Source organism: Anthonomus grandis, chromosome 18, assembly GCF_022605725.1.
Source record: "Anthonomus grandis grandis chromosome 18, icAntGran1.3, whole genome shotgun sequence".
NCBI lineage: Eukaryota > Metazoa > Arthropoda > Insecta > Coleoptera > Curculionidae > Anthonomus > Anthonomus grandis.
The window spans coordinates 2,396,290-2,408,588 of record NC_065563.1 but is presented as its reverse complement, the minus strand read 5'-3'; the positions used below and the strand labels follow the sequence as shown (position 1 = coordinate 2,408,588).

The following is a 12,299-nucleotide window of genomic DNA, read 5'->3' as shown; positions in this document are numbered from 1 at the left end:
TTAAAGATGGAGAATATTTTAAAGGAGATTTTTTTAATTACAGACCATTCAACTTGGCTTATTGACTGAAGACCGTTTTTTACTGAGAACGCCTACTGTACAATAATTGAGCTCACGGTACAGTTTCTCCGGGAGAACGTAGACCAGAAAATGTTCCAAAATATAACACATGTATATAGTATAGACGTATAAATATATGCATTTGAAATAAAACGTTTAATTATTCAATTTTTATGATATATTAATTTTATTATTAAAAGTAAAAAAATATAATTAAAAATAAATACAATAATTTTTGGGCCTTCCCTACTGCCCCTCCTTCCTCCCCGGCCCCTCCACCCTCCTCTCGGTTCAGCCCTTTCTTCTCTATCGGAAGGGCCCTCATATGGCCCCCTCCCTATGCGCCCCCTAAATATTCGGGCGCGGCCCCTCTGGATTCTTTGTTCTATAAAGAAAATAAAATTAAAAATATAAGTGTATTCAATCTATACAGAATATATCACGATCGATGCTGAAGTTGAAACATTAACGGAATAAGGAACATTGCATTTTTTAGAAAATTTAACAACATATGATATAACAAGCAAAAATATTATTTTTAGCGATGCGACGTTGCTGCTCATACTAAAAGGTAACATCATGTTTGGTGTTGTAAATAAATCACCCTGTATATGCTAACCTTTTTGAGTTTGTGTGTTTTTTTCTGGTGTTGTCCTATGCCAATCTTTAACGATTTTCATTTGATTTCATCGCCATATACGAAAAATGCTATAAAGTTTCGGAAATAAAAAAAAATTATAAAAAATGAACTTTAATATATTATTATGAAAATGTAAATACGTAAATTATTCTTCTAGTTTTTGAAGTATTTTATTCGTATTTTGTAGTTAAAAGTTGATTAGTGAGATTTATTCAGGGTTCTACTTACGTTTAGCTTAATATTTTCTTTTATAGTCTCTGATGTGTTCCTAAATTTCATTACAATATTATGTATTTATCGCACATGGCTTAAAAAAATCGCTAATTATATTTAACAATAATCCTAAAAGAGTGACTGAATTTACCAAAATTTCATTTTTATAGATATTTCTTTCCAATATAATTATTCATCTAAAAACATTTTAGCTCGTTAGATCCCATCCCAATCCCTTATCGATGTTGTCAAATTTTCAAAGAAGTCTGATGTTCCCTTATTCGTAAACGTTGAACTTTGCATCGATCGTGATTTACCTTCATAAGTTTCATAAAATGTAGAAAAAATCGAATAGTTTTTTCTCCAAGAGTATTGTCCACAAAGATTAAAATATCCAACTAACCCTCTCTCCTTTGAATTTCCCTCCGCTCTTCCTCTTCTTTTCTTTTTTTTTCTTCCTCCCTCTCTTTACACGCTTCATTTTGTTTTTCTTCTAAAAACTGAATAATAGAATCATTAGTTATTTTTAATGAAATCATGTAATAGTTATTTTAAATAATGCATTAGACGTAGATAGAAAACGATCCAAAAGATTTTTTTTTGAAGATTTCATTGCTCTGATAAAAAACCTTATCAAGATAAAGCACTGTATTTTTGTCGAAGTATTAACGCTTACATCGATAAGAATAATACGTTCCAGTACATTGAAATTGAGCGAAAAGCATATTCTATAACAAGGAGCACAAGGGCGAAATAAGCAAAATTTTATCAGAATTTTAAAATTCGCACATATTATATACGATACTCTTTCTATGACTATGTTATTTTAATTTTAAATCAATTTATTTATCATTCACAGTTGTATGAAATGTTTAGCTTTTTATATTCAGATATATATACCTTATTTAATGATTTAAAACATAATTGTTGGTGATGATGGTATAAAAGTAAAAACAGGATAGTTTTAGATAGCGCCCAGGCTCACTCATATCGTATTTTAAAAGAAATATTAAACATTTTAGATAATTTAAATGTCAACAAATACAATTATATAGAGATAATAATTTAGAGATAATTTTAATATAAAGCAAATTACGAAAGAATATGCAATTATTTAATTCTGTGATGTAGTAAAATATATAATTTAATTAGATGATAAATGCACCAAGTCTATAGTTTATTTTGGTAGAATATACTTATATAAGCTAACGCTTATACTTACTACATCATTAATTAGTTATACTACTATAAAATCATATATTTCCTTGGAAAAATAAAGCGTTTTTTTTTATAAAAACAAGAGTGAGAATAAATATTCTTGCACTGATTACGAAATGAAATCATTCCTTTATTAAAAACTAGATTGTAGATTGAGAAGGGAGTCGTTTCGGCTGATCCGCCGCTCAGCACTGCTACCTGTGAGATATTTTGTGCATAACTCTACTTGTCTTAGTTTGTCTCAAAAAGTCTTAGACTTCTGCCGTACAAAGCTATATTTTTGGGAGGTAGTTGTCCCACTTCTTGAGGTGTTGGTTGTACCCCTTCCAGGTACTTGAGCCTCTTGCAGAGTTGGGTCGGGCATTCACAGAGCAGGTGTTCTGCTGTTTCTGTGGCATTGCTGCAGAATCTACATTGGTCGTCCTCTGTTATACCTATTGCCTTTAGGTGATATTTCACTGGGTAATGACCGGTTAGGAGTCCGACTGCTGTTCTGATGTCTGATCGGTTCATGTCTAGGAGCTGTTCAGCTCTTTTTCTAGAAGTGGTTATAAACTTTTTTGCCTGTCTTAGTCCTTTTTGCCTGTCTTAGTCCTGGTGCTCTTCTCCAGTGCGACAGCAATTGTTCTTTTTCCCACCTGTTTAGGTCTTCGGTGATGTGGGACTTCATTAAACCACAGTATGGCTCTGGACCATAGTATGGTGTTTGAGCCCCTTTTTTAGCAAGGCGAGCTTCTTCGTTCCCCTCTATACCCCAGTGGCCAGGTAGCCACATTAGTGTTACTTGATTCTTTGTTGTAAGGCGCTTTAGGGTTTGTTTGCACTCCCAGACTAGCTTTGAATCACATTTAAAAGCTTTCAGGGCCTTTAGAGCAGCTTGGCTGTCTGATAGTATAAATATGTGTTTTCTTTGGAGGCCTTGGTTGATGCACTCTTCTGCACATATGACTATGGCAAGCACTTCAGCTTGAAAGATGTTAGGGTATTTGCCCAGTGACTTTGAGATCTTAATGTTAGGGCCTGACACGCCCAGTCCTGCTCCTTCTGTTAGTTTGGAACCGTCTGTGTACCATAGCGATGCATTGTCGGCTTTTGGTACTTCTTTTTTCTCCCATGATTGGCGATCATCTATAATCACTTCGAATGGAATTTCTAGATCCAGCATGGCCGTTATGTGGTCACGTGGTTTGCTGGCATTTTCTAGTTTAATTTCTTCGAGGATGCGCAGGTGACCACTTAAATCCCCAGGCTTGAATTTGCCGGTTTGGAAAAGCCTGTGAGCACTGTTAATTGCCTCTTTTTTCACGCTTATGTGAAGTGGAGGCATGTTTAGCAGTGTCTCTAAGGCTGTGGTAGGACAAGTAGACATTGCCCCGGTTATTCCTAGACATATCAGCCTTTGGACTTTGTTTAATTTGGTCTGTGCGGTTGTTTGTTTGGTCTTCGACCGCCATACCAGCGAAGCGTATGTGATGATGGGCTTAATGACTGTTTGGTAGATCCAGTATACCATTTTCGGTTTTAGCCCCCATGTCTTGCCAACGAGTTTGCGGCATGATCAGATTGCCACTATGGCTTTGGAAATGGTCTTGTCTAGATGATTGTTCCAAGTTAGTTTGTGGTCCAAGGTAACTCCCAGGTATTTCACCTCGTTAGAAAATATTAGCTGAATTCCGTTTAATATAGGTGCTCTGAGTTCTAGCTTCCTTCTTCTGGTAAACGGCACTAAAATTGTTTTTCTAGGATTTAAAGATAATCCTTCAGTTTCGCCCTAGTTTTGTATAGTATTTAGGGCACTTTGCATTCGATTCGATATTACGCCCTCGTGCTTGCCCCTAACTATTACTACCAGGTCATCTGCGTAGCCTAGAACTGTGAATCCGGATCTACTTAATATGTTAAGAATTTTGTTTACTATTAATGTCCACAGTAGAGGTGACAGAACCCCTCCTTGGGGACATCCTTTTACTGTGGTTACTGTTGCTGTCGCTCCATTTATTTCTGCTGTGATGGAGCGGTGCTTGAGCATTGATCCTGTCCACTTTACGATGGGGGCCTCCACCCCCCAGTCTTGCAAGGCTTTTGTTATGGACAGGTGTGAGGTATTGTCGAATGCTCCCTCTATGTCATTGATTGCAGTAAGAGCAATTTCTTTGCAGTCGTTTGACTTTTCTATGTCTCTTACGAGGCAGTGCAGTGCACTTATTGTAGATTTGCCTGCTTGGTAGGCAAATTGTCTAGGGTGGAGCGGTGTTCTAGAAAGAGTTACGCTTCTTATGTATTGGTCAATTGCTTTCTCCATTGTTTTTAGAAGAAAGGAGGTTAGACTAATCGGGCGATATGATTTTGCTTCGTTTTCAGGACGACGCCCCGTTTTTGGTATGAATATTACATTAGCCTCTCTCCAAGCTAGTGGTACGTCTCCTAAAATGAGGCTGGCTTTAAAGATTTTTTGTAGGTGTACTTTTAGTATCTCATAGCCTCTTTGTAGCAGAGCTGGGAAAATTCCATCTTTGCCTGGAGATTTATAGGGCTTAAAGCTTTCGATTGCCCATTTGATTCTGTTAGTTGTGAGGATTTTGCTTGCCAGCCTTTTACTTCTCCCGTTTGGGTTTTGGAGCCCTTCGTTTTGGAGATTTGACTGGTTCTGGTTATCTTCAAAAATCTGCGATTCCGGGAAGTGAGTCTGAAGAAGTACCTCTAGGCTTTCTTTTTGATCGTTACAGTATTCACCGCTTGGCTTTTTTAGTAGACCAATTACGTTCGAATGATTTTTTGAAAGGATTTTTTGCAGACGTTGTGCTGGGGCTAATTCATCTATTCCCTCGCAGAACTGCCTCCATGATTTCCTTTTTGATTTTCTAAGTTCTTTGTTGTACACGGTGAGGGCTGTTTTGTAGTGCGCCCAGTCTCCAGTAATTTTTGCTTTGTTAAACAGTTTCCTGACCTCTCGTTTCAAACGTCCGAGTTCTTCGTTCCACCAAGGCACGTCCCTTCGGATAGCCTTCTGTTTTACGGGACAGCTGTTTCAAAGGAGTTACTGATTGCGTTGATTAGATTGTTAGATGAATCTTCTAGTTCTTCAATTGTGTTTAAATCGGTAGGAGTTTCATCTAAACTCAGACAGAGACCCTCTACATAGGAGTCCCAATTGGTAAGTTTTGGTATTCTCGTCTCTTCTGAGTGACATATTTTTGCCTCTAAATCAAACAAAATAGACTGATGGTCTGAAAAGGAGGGTTCGTTTGACACATGCCAATTAGTTATTGTGTGTGATGTGAATGAGTCAGAAAGGGTTATGTCTAAGACTTCTTTTCTGACTGCATTGATAAAAGTGGGTTTGCTACCTTTGTTGATAATGTCTACGTTGTTAGAATTCAAGTATTCAAAAAGATCCCTCTCGGATTTATGTCGGTGCTGCCCCAACCAATGTTGTGATGTGCATTGGCATCGGCCCCGATGATGTAGTGTCTGTTCCTTTCTTTACACCATGAAATGAGACGTCGTACCATCTCGGGTGGGGCTTGATCTTCGTCCCTTGGAAAGTAGGCGGAGGCTATGAGAATATGCCTTGTACCACCCGCTGTTGGCACTTCTACGATTGCAATTGCCAAGTCTTGGGTGATGAATTCTGGAACAGGTAAAAATTTTAAATTGTTGTCTAGCAGCAGAGCTGCTCTAGGTTGTTCATGTGTAGTGCAGTAAATTAGCTTGCATGATTTAATGTTGAGGCCCTTTATGCATCCTCTGTTGATCCAGGGTTCTTGTAATAGCCCTATATTTATCTTCTGTCCAAAAACTCTCCTTCTTAGCTCACTCGTGGCGGCTTTGCAATGCTGGAGGTTGATTTGGATACATTTGACTTTAGAAGTGGTGTGGTGTGATTTTCTTCTTGGCTGTGGATTAGCCATTGAAGAGTTATTGGGGACTTGGGGCTGGTCCGGGGGCACCTTTGCCACCCTCTGGTTCCGAGGGCTTTGTGCCTTGTTTGGAACTGCCAGCGCGGTCGCTTGAGGAGCTTAGTTGCCCCTGAGATTTTGGGTTGTTCTGCGGCTTTATGGTGGTGTGACCAAACTTGTAGCTGATCACATAGCCCTCTTTTTTCAGTTTCTCCGCGGACGCACTGTCCACTGAGAGAGTAAGTGTCACCAGGTGACCCTCGGCATGGCGTCTTACGACTCGCCAGTTTTTGACGTTAAGGCCTTCGTTTTCACCTTGCACCAGGTGTAGAATCTTCTCTGTTGAGTAGTCCTCGCTGCCGGGGAATCGAGCAATCATAATTTCGGAGTGAGGAATTTCTGATTCCTCTGCCATCCTGACAGATGCTACTTCCCAGGGTGTTATGGTTGTGGCTATGGTCTGCAGCCACTGCTTGGTGGCTATATTTTCGCAGACTAGCGCTAACCAACCGGGTCTGTTGTGGGCGCTGAGGAACTTCGGTCTAATGTTACTTTCCGAAGTCGCTTCGTCCACTATTTTATCCATGATGGCTTCTTTCGTGGCTGCGATCTGAGCCACTGTCATCAAAGCATCAGGGAAGTCTTTGGACAATATTGCTACCCTTATGCCTCCAGCCATTTGACTGAAGGTTGGTTTGGGAGCTTTGGAAGGCGGAGCACTGCTGCTCGTTTCCTTCTTTTTGGAAGGCGGGGCACTTGTGCCTGTTTCCTTCCGTTTGGCTCGTTTTTTTTCATGAGTCTCTGGAGTGTGGGATTCCGAGCGGACTCTTTTTGGCCCCTTACTAGAGGGATCAGCCCTTTCTCGGATTGGCTCCAGTGCTTTCTTACGGGCTTCTTCAGCACTCAGCCCTTTGTTTATAAGGAACTTCATCCTCTTTCTGGCTGCACCGCTCAGCTTAGCCCTCTGTTCACCCTTTAGTTTTAGGGCGTTCAGGTCTTTACCGAGTTCGTCATCGGTGGATTGTAGAAGCTCTTCTTCGTCTTCTGTTGCTTTCGTGAGGCTTTTGGAGTCCTCGGTGTCCATATTTTCAGATGTTTTTGAGAGGTCATCCTCCCCTTTTTTATTTTTGTTTTGGTCCATAGTTGGTCCCACGAGTAGCAAGGGAAATAGACAATACTCCCGCGACAGAGCCCCGCATGCCCCGGGTCGGGCTATTTAGACCAAGGGTCGCCACGTCCTTGGAGTCCTTAAAAACTAAATCCAAGTGCATTTATTTTGTATGATGAGCTAAATAATAACTACTTAAATCTGATTCTAGTATGAAACTATAAAGCATACCCCGATTCCTGCGAATCATATAAAACAAATCTGATATTCAAGACATAAACTTTTGACGAAATTAAATAGCTGATAAATAAAACTTAATTAATATAATAAGTAATTATATTATCGAAAACTAAAGTCGCAAAAAAGAAATTATGTTAGAGTAATTGAGCAAAATTAATTATTACCTTACCATATCAACCAAATATTAAAAAAAAAACATATTTAATGTAACATCGTTCACTAGCCATGTGTATATTAAAGAATTACTTATAAATAAGACGTAACATACCTTTAGCCGCTCGGCCATATAGTTTATGCCCTGTAGGACATGGTCTAATTGCCCTTGTAAGGCCTGCAAGTCATTTTTGGGCGGAGGGGGCTGCACACTACCCGATGACGTATCTATGCAAAAATGAAATAATAATAAATATAAATATCCGAAAACTTTTTTATGTTTAGTTTACAACAATTTTTTCTTAATAAATATGGCATACTTAAAAAAAAAACTTTCGCTTTGTATTCCTAAAAGCAGACGAATGAACAGTTTTGCTACAAAATTTTCGTGCAAATTAAAATAAGCATCTTCTATCCAATATATATTTACTTACATAATAATATATTTTTATTATTTTACCAAAATATGTTAATAGTCACAATGCATTATTACAAAAATTATAAATACTTACTGGCTTCCTGATCCATAGGTTGTTGTGGGTTTTCTTCTGCCATTTTATTTTCATAAATTACAGAATGAACAATGTTGTATAGTCTGGCAAGTGGATCTGAAACAGCGGCAGGAATGTGGGCCAAAATATTCGACGTTGCCACGTTTAACCTCAAAACGTAATTGTGCGGGACTTACTTTCTAATAATATGCAATATAAGATTTTTTACAATAACAAGATATAGAGGGTAAAATATTAAGAATTAAAATCTAAATAGTTATTCCATTTTGGCTTTAATACGCAATTGTTTTACCATTAAATATGATACAATTAAATGTTTGTCCAAAAAATGGATCATGTTTAGTAAATCTGGCAACATTACGTTACACCTCTACATTCCTACGTCTACTCCTCTACTTCTTGTATAATAGGGGTCAGCCATTATGAACCTGAACGCTTGTGATTGGTTTCCCTCGCCGCACGTGTTTTTGTTATGAATTATTTCGACAGTTCATTGGACAGGGTCTTTGTCACCTGTTTACAATGCTTGCTGCCGTTTCAAAACATTGATTACTATTGAAGGGTGGACAGTGGCGTAGGTTTTATCGTTGATTTTTGGATTCCGTTTATTATATATGTTATTTATTATTTTGTTTTATTTGTGGCTATTAATTAAAAAAACTAATATTAGTGTTGTGTATACCTAAGTAGGTAGTGTAATTTTCTTAGGTTTGGAGTTTCACTGTTTTATTACTTACATGAAATACCTATTATTTAATTTTTTAGTTTGTTTTATTATTGTCTACATATATACGAATAATAACATTTATTATAATGAATAAATTCACTGAGGGTAAGGTCCTTCATAGTCAAACGAGGGAAGTGATAGCAAACGTACAGGTAAGTTATAATAATTTATTTAAAAAAAAGTGAAATACATTGTGCCTCTTAAAAAAACAGTAGTTTATATTATATTTTATTGCTTTTTGTATACCAACTATGCATTCAAAATGTTGTTATTAGGCTTTGCGATAAAGAAGTGTAAGCTTGATTGCGTTTCCCTTTATACCGGAGTCTCTGAATTATCTGTGAGAAAAATTCACAAGGAAGATGAAGAAAGGCGACAAAATAACCCTGACGAAATGTGAGCCAGTTCAGCGAAAAAACGGCCACGGAAAACTGTCGTCGAAAAAGATGAGAGTTTTCATTTTCAAATAGTTAGGCATTGTATCACCAGATTTTACCTGTAGTATAAAGTGGTTCCGACAACTAGAAAGTTGTTACAACTAGAAAGAAGAAAATTAAAAGAAGAGGCAAATTTTTCTTATTCCAGGGAAACGCTTCGTCTTTTATTAAAGTCAAATGGCTTTTTTTGGCGTAAGTGTCAAAATAAGAGGAAAATCTTAATGGAGAGGCCCAATATTCTTTCCTGGAGATACAAATATCTTCGCGAAATACGAAAATATCGTGAAGAAGGCCGAAACATTATTTACTTGGACGCAACTTGGGTGGATAACGATTTGACGTTCAAGAAATGTTGGCAGAGCGATACGGTTACTGGTGTTTTAAAAAATATTAGTTCAACGGGTAAGCATACAATACAAAACAGTGTGTATAAGTTACAGTCATATATTTTTTTACGGGCAAGGACCCGTTAAATTTGAGAAATATATATATATATATATATATTTTAAATGATATTTTAGGTCGGCTTATAATTGTTCATGCAGGTTCCGACAAGGGTTTTGTGGACAATGCCTGTTTAATATTTAAAGCCGGATTGGCCACAGGTGATTACCATGGCCAAATGAATAGGGAAAATTTTACTAGATGGCTCACGGAAAAACTTCTGGAGGATAAATTCTGGGAAACTGACCAAATCATGGAAGAAATCGAGCCCCTTGTCATCACAATAGGAAATGAGGACAGTGACAATAATGGCAGTAGTAGTGAAGACCATAGTGAATACGAGGCTGAAGGTAAAGAAAACGAGCTCGCTTATTTCCCCAGTGAAAATAAAAACATGTTTAAGTGAAGTGTGTGAGACTTAAAAAAAACATTAACATAAATAACAGTAAACGAAAAATTAGGTAAGTTATTTACCTTATATTTTTCTCAAATTACCTTACTTTTTTCGTAAATACCAAAAAGAGTGAAAATTTCGCATAAAAAAAAACATAAAAATTCCCGTTCCTAGTTTAACCGAACTTTTATCGAAAACATCTTGTCGGACTTGCATTGTCTTATTTATTTAATGTAACACGACGTTTCGGTTGGTAAGTATCTCCAACCGTTATCAAGTGTAAACTGACAGCAAACTACTATTCTATAGGCTTATATACTAGATGTGTGCAGCGATGTGGAAAGGAAAGTCATCCGTGAGAAGAGTTGGGGGGGAGGACACGCCTCTCTCTAGATCCTACACTGTCCTGAGAGTAGAGGCTTCCCAGATGTTGGGTATATCGACGCTTGGCTGGCTGAAGATCCCCTGATTCTGTGAAATGAAAGCTGCCTCTATGAACTTCCTCTTCCGCCAGTGCTGTTCCTTATGCAGAATCTTGGCTTCTGACCAAGTGGGGCAATGCCATAGGTGTCAGGAGTTTGGGCACTCCATGAGTAATTGCAACGCTAAGCCGCGTTGCCATAAATGTAACGGTGACCATTTATACACTGAATGTCAAAAGGATAAAGCAGCGCCGGCGAAGTGTTGCCATTGCGGTGGAGAGCACCCAGCAAACTTCTGGCGGTGCCCAAAAAACCCGAACTTTATTAAAACTAAAAGAAACGGGGCCACCTTTGCAGAAATGGCAAAGAAAACACTCAACAGGAACCAGGATACAAAGGGGGCGGAGCCTATGGCGGACATCTTGGGGGCGGGTACCTCAGGTCTGTCAAACGTCCTGCTCAACAATAACAACATAAAAAACCCAAACAATATAAAAAATAATAACTTACTTTATCTACTTAGTTTACCTGAAGCTGAAATAAATAAAAAAAATGATAATTTATTAACAAAATTAAATTCTTTAAATTCAAACCCAGCAATAAAATTACTCCTAGGTGCTAACTAAGCTACTCTGGGGGACTTATCTAGTTGCTTAAGCATCGTTAGTTGGAATTCACAATCACTATATCCTAAAAAATCCGAATTTATTGATTTTCTACTTACAAATAATATCGATGTGGCATTGGTTCAGGAAACTTTTCTGAGGCCCTACACAAAATTTAAGATACCTAATTATAAAATATACAGAAACGACAGACCTAACGTTGTGGGCGGAGGAACAGCAATTATAATTAAAAGAAATATAATACATAAAGAAGCACCGCAAAGGGAAACAGACCCGGTAATAGAAAATACGGCTATAAAGGTATACATAGGCAACAAAGAAATACTATTAATTTCAATTTATAGACCACCTAGTAAATTATTAACCCTTTCGGTACGGCTTTTATTTCAGACGATTTTTTCTCACGGACGACGTAATTGCAGTACTCGACAGACGAGTGACGTATATACCCGTCAGATGCTAAAATAGGTAAAATGAAATTCGAATTTATGTTTGAATACATCTATAGCAAATGCAAATCTATTCCAAAAAGGTAATAAAATATTTCAAAGAAATGAACATTAAAAGACAAACAAATTCTAAAAGGTAACATAAGTTCTAAAACTAAGGTTAAAAATTTAAAAGTTAGCTTGAGTGTGGTAAATTTGAAAGCAAGGTATAATGCAAAGTCTAATATTGCAGTCCTTGCACATATACCTAGTGTCTTTCCTTTTTCTTTCTCGTTTTTTCGTATGGGAACAAACCAGACATCGTCTGGAAGGATTCTTGTTCTTTTCTGTACCTGGAACGCACATCGGAAAGTGCCTATCGGTTAATCGTGCAGAATTAAGGTTCAGATCAGGCCTTGTTACTTGATTATTTGTGGAAAACCTACAAATAATTTCTATTTATGTATCTAGGTCATAAAGGAAGCGTTTAACGCCCGCGGCGTGGAAATGAAAACACGAGCCGTTAGGAAAGGGTTTTTAGTCGCTGAGGGCGTTAAACGCATGACTAAGATGCTTACAATATTTTATGCCTCTCATTGCGTATGCGTTATATTTTTAAAATGAAGACGATTACAAACCTCTCAAATAACTGACGAATGATCTCTAACTGAAATGGCGCTAATGGAATTTTTCTAGCATCCGTGGTCAAAAACATGGCGTCGGCATTAAGTAAACAAACATCCATAACATGAAAATACAACTTCTTATACCATTTTAT

The 12,299-nt window shown here is 37.6% G+C and overlaps 1 long non-coding RNA gene across 1 annotated transcript; it reads right to left on the bottom strand.

Annotated features, from left to right (window-relative positions):
* Positions 1-336: 336 nt before the first annotated feature.
* Positions 337-8,186, bottom strand: LOC126746732 (uncharacterized). Its single transcript, XR_007663970.1, has 3 exons — positions 7,647-8,186; positions 1,317-1,413; positions 337-445 (listed from the first exon to the last, which is right to left on the bottom strand). It is a non-coding gene; the product is annotated as an uncharacterized LOC126746732 (long non-coding RNA).
* Between the last annotated feature and the right edge of the window lie 4,113 nt (positions 8,187-12,299).